Here is an 18,929-nt window from a genome sequence, read left to right on the forward strand (position 1 = left end):
CTTAATCTGGCATAGCCAAAGACACGACAGCCCTCTACTGCCTCCATATGACCTTTGAGCCACATGGTTACGAGCCCAGGGGTTAGAAGAACACAGGCGGGAACACAGAGAGCAGCACACAGGACACCCCCCGAACACTACCCAATACATAATTAATGGCCCTGACATTTACAGTTTTAAGCCCATATGTCCTTCCTTCTGACCTGTTTTTGTGAGGTAATAAAGACAATAGGATGTTTATATTTTAGATGTTATATTTGCGATGTGCAAAACAAATAGCAAAGCTTGCTCCCCGATTACAAACTCAAAAGTACCGTATCTAACCAGATTTAGGTCTGAAAAGTCCAATAAATTACAACCAAGTATGTACAAATTACTTTGTAGTTACAGGTGTTTGTGTACCATCGTTTCACGGCATAAATAAAAACAAGTCAAATAAAAATAAAGCAACGGTCTAAACTGAATCGAGTGTTTAATTTGAGTTCTTCATTTTCTTGAGTAGTCTGGTGGAAAGTCGTCGGCTCAACGGGCAAAGTCACACTCCTCGGCCGGCAGGGGGAATCCGTGGGGGTGGTGGGCATGGAACCAGCAGGCCCGGATCTTCAGGACACCAGAGAGTAGGGGCTTCAGCATAGCATCAGCCCTGGTACCTTGCAGCATTCTGGGTCTGTACCCGCCAGTTCCGGATATGGAACATCCCACCTTTACTGGAAGAGAGAGAGGAGGGGGGTTTAATACAAACATTTTTATATTACTAATAGGTTTCAAGAGTTTAGGCAAGCTTTGAGAGACTGCCAAATGAAAATTCCTTCAAGCTGAGAGTGGGGAAGATTCCATCTACTTTTTCAAGCATTCTTATCTGAATGTGACATTCCAATAATCCCTGAATTGCTTCAGTATGATTCATGCAGTTAGACCCAGTACCAGAACCATTGATATAGAGTGCAGCAAACGAAATAGTCATCATGTTCACAACAAACATTCCAAGATAATGAACCTTCATGTGAGAATGCAAATAATAATGTTATTTTCACATGATGTTTGGTGCCAAAATGGGATACTTACCAGATCCACTACATTGAACTGGATCCATACAGTAGGGCAAAAAAGTATTTAGTCAGCCACCAATTGTGCAAGTTCTCCCACTTAAAAAGATGAGAGAGGCCTGTAATTGTCATCATAGGTGCACTTAAACTATGACAGACAAAATAAGAAAACAATCCAGAAAATCACATTTTTAATGAATTTATTTGCAAATTATGGTGGAAAATAAGTATTTGGTCAAGAACAAAAGTTTCTCAATACTTTGTTATATACCCTTTGTTGGCAATGACAGAGGTCAAACGTTTTCTGTAAGTCTTCACAAGGTTTTCACACACTGCTGCTGGTATTTTGGCCCATTCCTCCATGCAGATCTCCTCTAGAGCAGTGATGTTTTGGGGCTGTTGCTGGGCAACACAGACTTTCAACTCTCCAAAGATTTTCTATGGGGTTGAGATCTGGAGACTGGCTAGGCCACTCCAGGACCTTGAAATGCTTCTTACGAAGCCACTCCTTTGTTGCCTGGGCGGTGTGTTTGGGATCATTGTCATGCTGAAAGACCCAGCCACGTTTCATCTTCAATGCCCTTGCTGATGGAAGGAGGTTTTCACTCAAAATCTCACGATACATGGCCCCATTCATTCTTTCCTTTACACGGATCAGTCGTCCTGGTCCCTTTGCAGAAAAACAGCCTCAAAGCATGATGTTTCCACCCCCATGCTTCACAGTAGGTATGGTGTTCTTTGGATGCATTCTTTGTCCTCCAAACACAACGAGTTGAGTTTTTACCAAAAAGTTATATTTTGGTTTCATCTGACCATATGACATTCTCCCAATCTTCTTCTGGATCATCCAAATGCTCTCTAGTAAACTTCAGACAGGCCTGGACATGTACTGGCTTAAGCAGGGGGACACGTCTGGCACTGCAGGATTTGAGTCCCTGGCGGTGTAGTGTGTTACTGATGGTAGGCTTTGTTACTTTGGCCCCAGCTCTCTGCAGGTCATTCACTAGGTCCCCCCGTGTGGTTCTGGGATTTTTGCTCACCGTTCTTGTGATCATTTTGACCCCACAGGGTGAGATCTTGCGTGGAGCCCCAGATCGAGGGAGATTATCAGTGGTCTTGTATGCCTTCCATTTCCTAATAATTGCTCCCACAGTTGATTTCTTCAAACCAAGCTGCTTACCTATTGCAGATTCAGTCTTCCCAGCCTGGTGCAGGTCTACCATTTTGTTTCTGGTGTCCTTTGACAGCTCTTTGGTCTTGGCCATAATGGAGTTTGGAGTGTGACTGTTTGAGGTTGTGGACAGGTGTCTTTTATACTGATAACAAGTTCAAACAGGTGCCATTAATACAGGTAACAAGTGGAGGACAGAGGAGCCTCTTAAAGAAGAAGTTACAGGTCTGTGAGAGCCAGAAATCTTGCTTGTTTGTAGGTGACCAAATACTTATTTTCCACCATAATTTGCAAATTAATAAATTAAAAATCCTACAATGTGATTTTCTAGATTTTTCTTCTCTCATTCTGTCTGTCATAGTTGAAGTGTACCTATGATGAAAATTACAGGCCTCTCTCATCTTTTTAAGTGGGAGAACTTGCACAATTGGTGGCTGACTAAATACTTTTTTGCCCCACTGTATACATTTCTTGTTAGAGCTGGATCTATATCCTCTCTGGTTAGAATTGGATCTGTATCATCTCTGGTTGGAACTGGATCTGTGTCATCTCTGGTTAAAACTGGATCTATATCATCTCTGGTTATAGCCAAATATGGAGCTCAGAGCTTTGTTGAGATAATGTCTGGATTAGGGTAAAAACATTCTAGTAACATTCCCAAAACTCTCAGGTTTTCCTGACATTTTGGTGGGAGGATTCTGGATTTCCTGCGTATTCCTGCCCGATTCCAGTCTTCCAACCGGGACTACTGAAAATCCTGGGAAAGTTGTCATCATTTTTCAACACTAGTCTGGTTGCTGAGTTTGTACTGCATGTACCTCTGAAGACCTGGTGGTTGTTCTTGAGCAGGTGTACAGACCTCCACACTCCTTCTTTAAGACCTGTAGAGTCTCCTACTCCAACACCTCTCTCCCTGACAGACTGCCTGAAGAGGAGAGAGTGAGAGAGTGCATTTGGAATAAAAAAGGAGAAGGTGGTGGTTCAGGGTTCAAGAATGGAGTAGTAGGAGAAGGATGAAATGTAAGAGTGACTGGAGAGACTTTTGGGATGGCACAGCCTGCATCCCAAATGGCACCCTATTTCCTACATAGTGCACTACTTTTGACCAAAGCCAGAAATGGGGCCCTGGTCAAAAGTAGTGCACTACAAAGGGAATACAGTGCCATTTGGGACACAGCCTGAGAGATAAGGGAGTTGTGCTAAATTAGAGCCTCAAAAAAGAACTTGTTCTCTCAGAAAGTTCATCTCAGGTGTCAAGAAAGTCAGAGCTGTGAAGTCAATTAAACTCAGTCCAACATGCTGTCATAAGAGAACATTTCACCACCTAAGTTCCCCAGCATCATTTCAGATACCAACGAGTTAGGAGAGAGGGAGGTATTACAATTAACCCATTCCCCAGGCTGCCTTAGATAATGGGTATGCATGGCCAAAAACTATTTTTGTGTTTCCACAATGTGTGTAAGCCAAGATATGAATTCCCAGTGGAGTTCGCAGCAGAGCAGCTAGCCAAACTTTAAGTTCCATTTCATGGAAATTAAGGTATTTCTGGCTTTACTTTCCCTTCTACATGAAGAATTCAATCTGTTTTGACCTTTGGTTCGTATAAATGACAATCTCATCTTCTCTCTTTGGCATACGGGAGTGCAGTTCACCTTAGGTTCCCCCGTGTTGTTGTTTTTTACATCATTATAGTTATATAGACTACAGTCGCGAGGATAGCCCATGTGTTTATTACATCAGACCCAGAAGTCTGGATAGTGGGCACCCCATTGTGATTTCCCTGCTGTGGAACAGCTATTACCCTCTTACCAACCTTTTTTTATTTAACCAGCTAGGGAAGTTGAGAACAAGTTCTCATTTACAATTACGACCTGGCCAAGATAAAGCAAAGCAGTTTGACACATACAACAACACAGAGTTACACATGGAGTAAATCAAACATACAGTAGAAAAATAAGTTTATATACGATGTGAGCAAACGAGGTGAGATAATGGAGGTAAAGGCAAAAAAAGGCCATGGTGGCGAATATAGCAAGTACAATATAGCAAGTAAAACACTGGAATGGTAGATTTGCAGTAGAAGAATGTGCGAAGTAGAAATATAAATAATGGGGTGCAAAGGAGCAAAATAAATACAGTAGGGGATGAGGTAGTTGTTTGGGCTAAATTATAGATGGGCTATGTACAGGTGCAGTAATCTGTGAGCTGCTCTGACAGCTGGTGCTTAAAGCTAGTGAGGGAGATGTGTTTCCAGTTTCAAAGATTTTTGTAGTTCGTTCCAGTCATTGGCAGCAGAGAACTGGAAGGAGAGGCGGCCAAAGGAAGAATTGGTTTTGGGGGTGACCAGAGAGATATACATGCTGGAGCGCATGCTACAGGTGGGTGCTGCTATGGTGACAAGCGAGCTGAGATAAGGGGGGACTTTACCTAGCAGGGTCTTGCAGATGACCTGGAGCCAGTGGGTTTGGCGACAGGAATGAAGCGAGGGCCAGCCAACGGGAGCATACAGGTCGCAGTGGTGGGTAGTATATGGGGCTTTGGTGACAAAACAGATGGCATTGTGATAGACTGCATCCAATTTATTGAGTTGAGTATTGGAGGCTATTTTGTAAATGACATCGCCGAAGTCGAGGATCGGTAGGATGGTCAGTTTTAGGAGGGTATGTTTGGCAGCATGAGTGAAGGATGCTTTGTTGCGAAATAGGAAGCCAATTCTAGATTAAACTTTGGATTGGAGATGTTTGATGTGAGTCTGGAAGGAGAGTTTACAGTCTAATATTTGTAGTTGTCCACATATCAGAAGCGTCCAGAGTAGTGATGCTGGACGGGCAGGCAGGTGCAGGCAGCGATCTGTTGAAGAGCATGCATTTGGTTTTACTTGTATTTAAGAGCAGTTGGAAGCCACAAAAGGAGAGTTGTATGGCATTGAAGCTCGTCTGGAGGGTTGTTAACACAGTGTCCAAAGAAGGGCCAGAAGTATACAGAATTGTGTCATCTGTGTAGAGGTGGATCAGAGACTCACCAGCAGCAAGAGCGACATCATTGATGTATACAGAGAAGAGAGTCGGCCCAAGAATTGAACCCTGTGGCACCCCCATAGAGACTGCCAGAGGCCCGGACAACAGGCCCTCCGATTTGACACACTGAACTCTATCAGAGAAGTAGTTGGTGAACCAGGCAAGGCAATCATTTGAGAAACCAAGGCTGTCGAGTCTGCCGATGAGGAAGTGGTGATTGACAGAGTCGAAAGCCTTGGCCAGGTCAATGAATACGGTTGCACAGTATTGTTTCTTATCGATGGCGGTTAAGATATCGTTTAGGACCTTGAGCGTGGCTGAGGTGCACCCATGACCAGCTCTGAAACCAGATTGCACAGAGGAGAAGGTGCGGTGGGATTCAAAATGGTCAGTGATCTGTTTGTTAACTTGGCTTTCGAAGACCGTAGAAAGGCAGGGTAGGATAAATATAGGTCTGTAGCAGTTTGGGTCAAGAGTGTCCCCCCCCTTTGAAGATGGGGATGACCGCAGCTGCTTTCCAATCTTTGGGAATCTCAGACGACACAAAGAGAGGTTGAACAGGCTAGTAATAGGGGTTGCAACAATTTCGGCAGATAATTTTAGAAAGAAAGGGTCCAGATTGTCTAGCCCGGCTGATTTGTAGGGGTCCAGATTTTGCAGCTCTTTCAGAACATCAGTGACATCAAATGACAGCACAATACCTGTCAATCAATCACCAAGGACCCTCCACTCTAGATTATCAACTTCAAAACTGTTCTGTTGATTTTGTATAAAAGTGTTAAACATGGCCTATTTAGCTTACATAGATATTATTATTACAGTACCGCACCACATTATGCAACATATTCATGACACTCAACCTTTGTTTTGTTTGCAGCTAGGGATAGTATGCCAAGGTACGTGTGAACAGTGGGCAGCTGGCAGCAGGTTGGCATTTATTGTCAGGAAGGCTCTGTCAGCTCTGCAAACTGGAGGAAGCTCTGCAAAGTGGTCACTAGCTGGCACATGCACAAATTCATAAAATCGGATTTTAAACCTAATGTTAACCCTAACCACATTGCCAACCCTAACCTTTATGATATTGACAATTTTGACTTTGTAGCTGGCCCATCTAGTGGAAATGGCTCAGTTCTGCCTCCAGGGCAAGATTCAGGACAAACTTCAACCTGCGGGAACCCAGGACCCTACTATAACATCATTACAACGTTTACAGCTGCCCTTTTGAGACCATAGCCTACACTGCTAATTGAGATGAATGGGATAACTGGGGCTATTGACAATGTGGAATTAGTCTGGACCTGGACTGGCCTCCTAAACTGTTATTAATGGATTGTCCATAGATACTGTGTTTGTGCACTGCTGTGAGCACAAGGTTGATTGCACATTAACATTTATTTAGTGACTAAGAGGAAACAGAGATCCTGTATTTGTTTGTTGTCTGTTTTAGCCCGTATACTAAAACAGTGAATACTAAGCATTTACTGCCATCTAAAAATACAATACAAAAATGTCACAATACCGGTAAAAATGTAGGCACAAAACCTTTCATCCGACCATACAGTGTTTGTACACAATTAGTATGCTAGTCGACTAGAAGAATGAATTACACAGTATGATTGTGGAAATTATTGCATCTTATGGTTCTTGTGTTTCTTTCAAACTTGCATGAGGCAATTGTTTAGCTTGTCCATTGATTGTCACATCTATTGAGAGAGAGAGAGTGAAATTCGCGGGCTAGTTGCTGTCAGTGTCCCAGCCCCCCCCCCCCTCCACCACTTACCCTCCCTCTTTTCAGAGCAGCACCATAGGAGAACACAAATACAGAGTCATCCATAAAAGATGGATCAGAATGCATTATTCATCTCCATCCCGGGTTACAGGCGCTCTGTCTCTCCATCCTATTTTTCACCCCCCCCTTTTCATTCCCTCCCGACTCTACCTTTCTGTCTGTCTCTCTAATTCCAGTCCTGAAAGAGATTCTTCTGTTTTAATCAGAGTACACTTCATCTCCTTATCTCATCTGTCGTACCTCGGGTGAAGGTGTGTGTGTAGGATGAGGGGAGGGGAGAATCTGGAGGGGTTGATAAAGGAGAGATGGGGGCAGTGTGTGTCGTACACAGGATGTAGCTGGCAGAGGATGAAACACTTCCAGGGTTCAAAGCAGGGTCGCACTGCACCACCAGGGGCCTTGGTGGGGGGGCGAGAAGGACATAAGGGACCTATCATGACCTTAACATTCCTGAATTCCACCGAGTTGTAGTGTACATAAACCCAATATACTTCATTATAGTAATGATCCACAGAGCAGATATGTACTTTTTGTTATTTATTCCTAAACCTAATATGACCTCAATGACAGCTCAATGTTTTGAAGGAGAGATTACCTTGTGATTTGATTGACAGTTTAGTTATTAAGTCCCATTCCCTTACCTCCAGTGCTCCAGGCATCAGGGACATCCCCGCCCTTGTCGGTCGACCAAGCAGAGTGTTGGCCACACGTAAGACTATACCATCTACAAAATCCCGGGGGAGGGCGGCGCAATTCCACACAGTCTCAATCCTCTCTCGGGGCTGGAACCCAGCTCCCCAGTTGTTCCCATGGGACCTGTCAGTCTCAGCTTCCCCCTCGACGTTTGACCCTTGTCCTGTGACCCCGGACCAGGTCTGATGACCCTGTATATACTTGGCTCTCCACTCGTCCGACAGCTGGTAGCTCCTTGACTTTCCTACCAGACACACCTGCAGAGTAAGGGGTTAGGTTAAAACAATGTGACTGGCTATGTCAGCATATTCTGTGTTTTTTCATTTATTTGTATTTTTTATTATTATTTTTGTATTTTTTGTGTTTTAGGAGATGCTCTTATCCAGAGCGACTAACAGTAGTGAGTGCATACATTTTTGTACTTTTCCCAATGGGAATTGAACCCTGATGTTGCAAGCATCATGCTCTACCAACTGAGCCACACGGGACCATGTGTTCAAGTGCGGGTGTTATTTTTTAAAATTGAACCTTTATTTAACTAGGCAAGTCAGTGAAGAACAAATTCTTATTCACAATGACAGCCTACCAGGGAACAGTGGGTTAACTGCCAGGGGCAGAACAACAGATTTTCATCTTATCATCTCTGGGATTCGATCCAGGAACCTTTCGTTTACTAGCCCGACGCTCTAAACACTAGGCTACCTGCCGCTCCATTAGCATATACACTTTGTGGAGGGGATTCTCAGGCAGTCCTCCTCTGTGTTGAATCCACAGGCTGTGCTGATCTTAGAGATGAAGTCAATGTATTCCTTATACTGGGACTTCTGAAACTGTCTCCGCTGGTACTTCCCATAGAAGTCAAAGAAACGGCAGAACAATGTACTGGCCGGAGAAGGATGACCTAGTGTGAGGAAAGTGACAGAAATGACACATCAAAACTATCCTTTATTTCCCTGGTTTAGTCTTAGAGAACCCTGGCCAAGCAGAGGTAGCAGACATCATAGAGGTGAGAACATACTGTAGGAACAACTGAATTAGGCACAACTTACTCAAAGTTGGGTGTAAGAAAAATGAGGACAATTTAAAGCCTATGGAGCTATGAGGCATCGTTAAGCACTGTTGGGAGCTTTCAAACCAGAGACTAACTTCAAGAGCCAAGCTCAACATCGCCATCAGATGGCCGCCGCATCAAACAAGTCCCTTCACACATCAACACACCTCCAATCCCCCTCTCCCCAAACCAACCCAACTCATGAAAGTAACATGATTTCAAATTCAATAGATCAGCTGCCACTTGAGGCGGCTAAGCCAAATTGTGTCTGCTGATGACTTGCCTGGCCGCTATAACGGGGATCCACGGTGAGAGCTCCTCCGAGTGGTTTCCAATCAGCCAGTCTATGTCCAGGAATAAGAAGCCATCACTGGGAGTGATTGCCATTTCCTGGAATAGAACCCACACCCAAAAGCACAAGAGGCTTCTTTAGATCAGAGAGACGCACCGCCAACGACCGTAATTTGATTTTTGAATCATTCATTTTTTTAAATGACAAATGACTTGTGACACACCCAGCCGCTCTCTGTCGCTAAAGAACTCTGTTGCCAACTTTTAATATTGAAGGAGGATAACATCTTGATATTGTTATCCCAGCTCATTTAGTGTTAGGGTGGGTAAAAGGAAGGGTGATCTAAAATAATGACTCAGATGACGTTACAAATTCAATTTATTTGTATTTAATTTAAACCAACATTTTGTGCCTATTGCCATGTAGGGCCTAATTAAATAACTGGTCTTATACAACACAACAAAAGTAAACAAGTAAATAAATGATTTTAGACTAAACCTGTGAACTAGGGAAACTAGATAAAATGACAACAAGGAAAGCCCTTTCAGGAGTTGGAGACCACTTCATGTTCTAGTATACACATCATATCCCATCACCATGTTCTAGTCTAGACACCATCATATCCCATCACCATGTTCTAGTCCAGACACCATCCTATCCCATCACCATGTTCTAGTCCAGACACCATCATATCCCATCACCATGTTCTAGTCTAGACACCATCATATCCCATCACCATGTTCTAGTCTAGACACCATCATATCCCATCACCATGTTCTAGTCCAGACACCATCATATCCCATCACCATGTTCTAGTCCAGACACCATCCTATCCCATCACCATGTTCTAGTCCAGACACCATCATATCCCATCACCATGTTCTAGTCCAGACACCATCATATCCCATCACCATGTTCTAGTCTAGACACCATCCTATCCCATCACCATGTTCTAGTCTAGACACCATCCTATCCCATCACCATGTTCTAGTCTAGACACCATCATATCCCATCACCATGTTCTAGTCTAGACACCATCCTATCCCATCACCATGTTCTAGTCTAGACACCATCCTATCCCATCACCATGTTCTAGTCTAGACACATCCTATCCCATCACCATGTTCTAGTCTAGACACCCATCATAATATATCACCGAGGATAAGGACACCAGAAAGGACAAGGCGCAGATCCTGCCAGAACCCCAAGCCTTTAGTTAAAGGTACAGCGAGTCCCTAACTAAACAAGCTAAACAATTGCCTCATGTAAGTTTGAAAGGAACACAAGAACCATAAGATGCAATAATTTCTACAATCTCATTCCGTGTAATTCATTCTTCTAGTCAACTAGCCTACTAATTGTGTGCAAACACTGTATGGTCGGATGAAAGGTTTTGTGCCTACATTTTTACCGGTATTGTGACATTTTAGCATTGTATTTTTAGATTTCAGCTCTGCTTAGGATTCTCTATTTTAGTATATTGGCTAAAACAGAGGCAACCACAAACAAATACAGTATCTCCGTTTCATGTACAAATTACCTGGACTAACCTGTACCCCCACACATTGACTCAGTACCCCCTGTATATAGCCTCGTTATTGTTATTTTATTGTGTTACATTTAATGTTTTACTTTAGTTTATTTAGTAAATATTTTCTTAACTCTATTTCTTGAACTGCATCGTTGGTTAAGGGCTTATAAATAAGCATTTCCCTGTAAGGTCTACCTGTTCTTTTCGGCGCATGTGACAAATAAAATGTGATTTGATATTAAGCCCTGGGACCCTGCAGGATGACGTTTGTCCTGAATCTTTCCCTGGAGGCAGAACTGAGCCATTTCTGCTAGATGGGTCAGCTGCAAAGTCAAAATTGTCTATATCATAAAGGTTAGGGTTGGCAATGTGGTTAAGGTTAGGTTAAAAATCAGATTTAATGAATTTGTGCCTGTGCCAGCTAGTGACCACTTTGCAGAGCTTCCCCCAGGGCAAGATTCCTGACAATAAATGCCAACCTGCTGCCAGCTGCCCACTGTTCACACGTACCTTGGCATACTATCCCTAGCTGCAATCAAAACAAAGGTTGAGTGTCTTGAATATGTTGCATAATGTGGTGCGGTACTGTAACAATAATCTCTATGTAAGCTAAGTAGGCCATGTTAAACACTTATACAAAATCAACAGAATAGTTTTGAAGTTGATAATCTAGAGTGGAGAGCCCTTGGTGATTGATTGACTGGTGTTGTGCTGTCATTTGTTGGTAAGAGGTTAATAGCTTTTCCACAGCAGGGAAATTCACAATGGGGTGCCCACTGTCCAGACTTCTGGGTCTGATGTAATAAACACATGGGCTATCCTCGCGACTGTAGTCTATATAACTATAATGATGTAAAAAACAACAACAACACGGGGGAACCTAAGGTGAACTGCACACCTGTATGCCAAAGAGAGAAGATGAGATTGTCATTTATACGACGCTGGGGAACTGAGTTGGCAAAATTCTCTCATGACAGCATGTTGGACTGAATTTAATTGACTTCACAGCTCTGACTGTCTGACACCTGAGATGAAATGTCTGAGAGAACAAGTTCTTTTTTGAGGCCCAAATTTAGCACAACTCCCTTTTCTCTAAGGTTATGTCCCAAAATGGCCCGGTATTCCCTTTGTAGTGCACTACTTTTGCCCAGGGCCCCATAGGGTCCGTAGGGGTCTGATCAAAAGTAGTGCACTATGTAGAAAATAGGGTGCTATATCGATGTTATATTAAGGCCCTGGGCCCTAATTGAAATCAAGGCTGGTCCAGACCGGACCAAAAAATTAGATCTGTAGATGTTGACATCAAGGCTAAGGCAGACTGACTAAATTTCAACTTCTTTTCAACGTCCGGTGACGGTTGTTGCTCAGTGGGTGAGGATGTTGGTTACAGTAAAGGGAAAGAGAGCAGCATGTCTTCAGATGAAACATTGAAGGGGTGCGGCAGGGGGAAAGTAAAGCACAGCAGAGCACTGGTTCCCTGCAACGCCACGTGCAATTCCATGTGTGTCTATGGGGGTTTAGACTTAGGCTACATGTGACTTCATTTGAAAAGGTCAATGAAATAGTTCATATATTACCGCTATAATACCTAATGTACACATAATCTGAATTAATTTGGTATTCACAAATATTTCAAATAGTGCAATAGTTTTGGTTTCTTAGAAGAAGAAAAAAATGGGAATTCCAAATATCCACAAAGCCCTCAAAATGAAGTTGATCTTGGGGTCTATTAAAGGGTATTATGAGGCTCATGCAGGATATACACCCTCTAAAGTAACAAGCGCTAACTGATCAAAGCTGAATAAAACAGTGTTTCATTTAGCCCTTACTCACCTCTAGATAGGTTCATGGGCCGTACATATTCCAGATCTTCTGTTTCCTCACATCGATGCCCTTTCCAGGGTGCTGAAACACAAGCAGGTATGACGGTCAGTCAGTCCCTAATCACTTCATCAGCGGGCAGAACTGAACGTTGGGTACACAAAGACACTATTCACCTACCCCCAGTGTGTCATTTCAATCACGGCTATCCAGCGTTTTGATTAGACGTTAAATCACATCACTGATTGAATGGAACACTGGCATGAAATTGGCGCGGATTAAGTCCGCATCCCAAATGGCACCCTGTTCCGTATATAGTGCACTATGGTCAATTCCAATCCATGAGCACCAACATGTTAAGTTCATAGGAGCATGTCAAATGAAAGCTAAGAGTAAAACATTTTATTTATTAAGGTATATATATACATTTTTCAACAACAAATTCTGAATAAGCTAAGACTGATTTCTTGTCAAACAGATGGAAAAGGGGTCTTTCACAACATCTACCAGAAAGTCTTAAAAGGTATTAAAAATACAGCAAACCATAATGAAGTAAAGACCCCTGCCAACTAATAAACACATTTAGTTTAGCAGAATTTTTTGGCCTTTATGAAACATTGCCTTGTGCTTTGAAATTCCATCATCAAAAATCCACTTATCTTTAAGATATTGTAATTTCTCTTGAGGATAATGAAAGTTCACAGAAGTAACAAGTAAAGGTAGATCTATCAATTAGTTAGTGTTTTTACTGATATCAATTTTGTTTATGAATTATTAAAATGAATGTAGACGCAGGGAGTCAGGAAACAAGTGCAGTGAGCTTAATAATAACGAACATTATAAAACAAGAGACAAATAAAACAAGGAAATATAAACAATACTACCTGAAGACTGACAGAACAGAGCGCTAGATAAATTATAATCAAGGTGGTAATGAATTCCAGGTGTGACTGATGGGGTGCAGGTCTGCGTAATAATTGTTGCCAGGTGTGCGTAATGGTCGCAAGGCCCGTAAGTAAGTAAATCGGCGACGTCGAGCGCGTGAGCGGGAATGGACGTGACAAATTTGAAATCCTGTTACCAAATCGTCAACAGAATTTCTGAAACTGAATTGGTTGCAATGGGAAATCATAGTAGTTACAAATCACAGTTGGGTCTTCCTCTTTGTGGTGGTAAAAGCAAGAGTGCGAAAGGTCTGGACTACACATCCCTCTCACTCTTCTCTCCAATTAATATCACATATCTCAGTTCTTACATGTCACCTACCCAAGAACCCCCTCTCTTTCCATTTACTGTAACCAACATCCACACAAACTGAGCACCAATCAACAACTGACATCCCAGGATGTAAAAAAGTAGTTGAAATTTGATCAGTCCGAACTGGCCTTGATTTCAACGTCCATAGACGTAATTCTTTTGTCTGGTCTGGACCAGCCCTGATTTCAACATGCACAGACGTCTGGACCGGTCTTCATTTGGCCCAAATATAGACTTCCATGATTGGTTCAGATTTGGTCTGAACCAATCATAGACATCTGTTCCACAAGTTTGAACAGCACCGTAAAGAAAAGTATAGTACAGTATAGAGCTGGGTGATATGGACAAAAATCAATTTCGGGAAAAATTGCCCTTTTTTTATTATCCTTTAAAGTACTACTACTGGTTTGATGGATGTAGCCATCAATTGTCAATTGTATTTCATTTCAAACTTCACATTTCTTTAGTATAGGCTACTTATCGTAATGAACGGTATCAGCAAATGGCTGCAATAAGTGATTGGTTGGTGTCGATCATTTTCGGTTTATCGTCCCAGCTCTAGTACAGTACAGCACAGTAAAGAAAATTAGAGTATAGTTCAGTAAAAGTAGAATATAATTTAATACAATACAGTCCTGTACTGTAAAGTAGAGTAGTGTACAGTACACACTAGAGTACACTAGAGTTGAGTACACTAATGTACAGTACTCTACTTGACTATACTTTACTGTACTGTGATGTACTCTACTGTGCTGTACCTTGATGTCAGAACTTGTGAAACATAGGCGTTTATTATTGGTTAAGATTGAGTCCGGTGCAGACCAACCAAATGTGGTCTTGTTTGGTAGGGGAGCTCGTTAAAATAGTGTGTAGAATAATACGCAATTATGCAAAGGAAAATATTGCATATTTCTACCTTTGTGTACCTATTGAGGATACAGCACCATGAAGATAATGACACTCACATCCATAATTATCCATTTCTGTGTATTAAAGATCAGGGACCCATGATGAAATTCCGTTACCAGGTGTAAATCCACTTCACTTACAGTAGTTCAATAACCAAAATAGATTTTTTCAAAGTGAATGTACACCACCCGATGTCACAGGAAGGCCAAAAAGATCATCAAGGAAAGCAACCACCCGAGCCACTGCCTGTTCACCCCGCTATCATCCAGAAGGCGAGGTCAGTACATGTGATTCAAAGCTGGGACCGAGAGACTGAAAAACAGCTTCTATCTCAAAGACATCAGACTGTTAAACAGCCATCACTAACATTGAGTGGCTGCTGCCAACATACTGACTCAAATCTCTACTTAATAATTAAAAATTGGATGTAATAAATGTATCACTAGTCACTTTAAACAATGCCACTTTATATAATGTTTACATACCCTACATTACTCATCTCATATGTATATACTGTACTCAACACCATCTACTGCATCTTGCTTATCCCGTTCGGCCATCGCTCATCCATATATTTATATGTACATATTCATTCCTTTACACTTGTGTGTATAAGGTAGTTGTTGTGAAATTGTTAGATTACTTGTTAGATATTGCTGCATGGTCGGAACTAGAAGCACAAGCATTTCGCTACACTCGCATTAACATCTGCTGTGTATGCGACCAATAAAATTTGATTTGATGTCATAGTTGACACCCCATTATTTCTGCAGACATTGCAATTGCAATGCCAGGATAATGGGTTCGATTCCCCTGGGGAACCAATACAAATATGAAAATGTATGCACTCACTACTGTAAGTCCATCTGGATAAGAGCGTCTGATAAATGACAAAGAAAAGTTACTCCCGAGTGGCCCAGCGGTCTACTGCCCGCTCGCCGGGGAGTTACAGCGATGAGACAAGATCAAAATTGGGGAGAAAGAGGGAGTAAAACAAATGTTTATGTAAGAAAACTTTTAAATCAATGTTTTTTGTTTGTTGTTCATTTGCGGGCCCTTGTCAAATGTAGTGCACTATAAAGGGAATACAGTGCCATATGGGACGCATCCTAAAGCTTCTTACAACACACCAGCTACACCGTGTCATTGATTAAGCGTCCAGTGGACATTTGTGAACTAAAAAATATCGGAAACAAAGGTCAGTTTTCCACAGGTGTCCAGGTGTTATTATTCAGCACCAGGGCATATCAGGTTGTTTTATGTAACTGTGTTCTGGAAACCTAATGTAGTGTTTATCATACATAGACCATTTCCATAACCAAGATCCACAAAGGACTGTTTGACCATCAGACCCTTCTCTGCTAGCTCCTCGCCCCATAGGACCTGTGCACTGATAGAACAATGGCGTTATTGTCATAAGAGCTGTCATTTCACACATATTAGCATTCTGTCCATATACTGAGGAGGCCTATCAAAAGATATGTAGCGAAGGCAATATCTTCAAAGGACAAACTTCTCAGGGTCTGTTACTTCAGGCCAAACCTAAACAAAGACAGATATTACAGTATGTTGGGACATTAACATGAAAACAACTTCAACAACACTGCCCCCCCCCCCCCCCCCCCGTCACTGAACCAGTCATCAGGCCGCAGGAGGTGTTACAGAGCAAATAAATGTAGACACTGTCCAATGTGTCCATGCATGACTGGGTTGATGGAAGGCTAGGCGAAGAAGCTGACATTGAGATTAAACATCATAACATGGAAAGACTCACCATTCATCATTGTTCTCAGGCAGGTGTATCTGATAGATGTTCTTCCTTCGAAACGCAGTACCTTCCGCACTCTCCTCAACTGGTATGAAGCTTACTTTACTCTTTGAGATTCAAAGTATGAAAATGTAAAGATTTTTAAAAAGGAACACACAACATTTCACACATCCGACTGTTGTTGTGCACATGCTGTAAAGTCAGCCAGAACTCAATGATAAGCAGCTTATTGTCATTAGCATGTCCTTACTTTTGAGTATGTCTTTATGTACTGTTGTTCCATAAGTTTACTTTAGGAATGAATGTCCTCACAGAAAAATACCAGTCTCTGCTTGTCATATTCAAGTTCAATACCACTATTCACTAAAGAAAGAACATCCTTGGACTCTGACGTATCACATCCATGACGTCCACAAAGACATTTGTTCACAACGTGTGGTTTATTTATCTAAACATTAACGCCAGACCAAAATCCTCCCGGAAGAGAATTACATTTGTCGGTAAACTTAGTTTCAACATGGTTTTGATATAATAGCAAATTGCATAGCAATGAAACATTATACATTGCAAACGTAATTACAAAAAAAAACACTTCCGGTGACTTATATTTTCAAAGGGATTTTGTCGCGGGTTGATGACGCCATGAAAGCGCGACTCAGAAGAAAAAAGCGCCGTTTGAAAAACCAACAGCAGAGAGTGCTGTTGTATTTTTAATCTCAACATCTTGAACGACCCTGTACTGGTGCTGCTGTCTAGTACCATCCAATTGTACATTATTTTATATGCAGAAAATGTGAAATCAGGATGCAAAAAAAATTATCACAAGTTTGACCTTACACCAATGACTAATCTTATTACCCTTCACTATTTTGCCTTTTTATGCTGATTTCCAAACACTCATCACCTTCTTAATGTTTTGATAAACACTTCAGGGGTAGAAGGTCTGATGCAAATTCTGACAACTTCCCTCACATTACTGTTACAGCACCATGAACATGCTTCCTGTGAAACAAAGAGCATCTAAAGATTATGATAATTTACCCCTAAAAAGTTTCCCCTTTCATCTGTGGAGCATCTGAGGTGGATCCTGGTCCCAATTGTCAGGTGAGAAAAGGCTACAGAAAAATGTCACAAGCCCCCAGGTCACACACACATCATAAAGTACGAGCTTCCCATGCTGTAAGCTGACACTAAGAACCTTTTGCTCAAGAATTTGCATTCTGAACCCTGTGACAGATACGTTTAAAGACAAAATTATGGTCACCACTATTCCCACATACTCATGCTCTCTAGAAACGGAATATCACATCGCAACCTGGTATCATTAGGTCGTTATATTTCTCAATCCACTTGGTAAATTAATGTTAATTGAGCAAGGAGTCACTGCTACAAAACCAATACAAAATATCTGATATAGCAATGATCTCTTTTCACAATAACAATGATTTTTACATGAGTCATTATTGATACATAATCATACATTCACATCTACAGTATATATATATATATATATATATATATATATATATATATATATATATATATATATATATATATATATATATTATTTATTTAACTAGGCAAGTCAGTTAAGAACAAATTCTTATTTACAATAATGGGCCTACACCGGCCAAACCCTAACGCGGACAACGCTGGGCCAATTGTGCGGCCTATGGGACTCCTGATCACGGCCAGTTGTGATACAGCCCAGGATCAAACCAGGGTCTGTAGTGACACCTCTAGCACTGTGATGCAATACCTTAGACCGCTGTGCCACTCTGAAGCCCTTTCGGTCATTTTATATCCATGTGATAATGTCATGAAAGAGAACCAGTTTCCACTGTTTTTTAAATGAGAATAGACACTTTGAGTGCCACTCTTGATTGTCCTTTAAATTGAGTGTCATTCCCTTTCTATTGTGTTGTGTGTACCATACCACTAGTACAAGGAAGTGCATGCAGGGGGCACTCCACTTTGTTGCTGCCTGGGTGCACATTCAAATAGGAGGCCATGTGAGAGGCAAAAATCTAGTCAGACTGGCTTGGCAGGAGCAGACATGCACAGTAAAGAGGGAGGGAGAGAGAAAGAGTATAGTTTCTCTACAGTACTTGAGTCATTGCTGCTGGCAAGTTTTGACATCATTCAAACAAAACAAGCAAAATATCAATGGAGAGAAATACCCTGAGGCTGTTATTGATGGAATATAACAGCGATATGATTCACTTTATGCTATGGTCACCTGCTTTTCAACTTAATCTTTAGAATTTACAATGTCCACATTCAGGGCCCTTTGTCCACACATGAAAATATAAATAAAAGGGAGGTTGAATCACTAACGTTTTAGGCAAAGGAGAACACAGGATACAACATACATGATATAACATATTTCTCTTAATTTATAATTGATGCATAATGCGCATTCAAGTTGTTCAAAAGAGCCATGAGAATATATGATAATTACGCAAATGCCTATATAATTGTAGTAGTTTTGGTGTGATTGCGCAACATTATTATGTGTAATATATTATTGTTAAATAACTTACGTCATACATTATTGTAACAAGAAATGTGATGTGTAGGCGGG

The 18,929-nt window shown here is 41.6% G+C and overlaps 1 pseudogene; it reads right to left on the reverse strand.

Moving 5' to 3' along the window:
* Nucleotides 1–522: 522 nt before the first annotated feature.
* Nucleotides 523–18,897, reverse strand: LOC112214890 (annotated as a pseudogene).
* Nucleotides 18,898–18,929: the final 32 nt, after the last annotated feature.

The sequence above is a fragment of the Oncorhynchus tshawytscha genome, linkage group LG15 (genome assembly GCF_018296145.1).
Source record: "Oncorhynchus tshawytscha isolate Ot180627B linkage group LG15, Otsh_v2.0, whole genome shotgun sequence".
NCBI classification, from domain to species: Eukaryota; Metazoa; Chordata; class Actinopteri; order Salmoniformes; family Salmonidae; genus Oncorhynchus; species Oncorhynchus tshawytscha.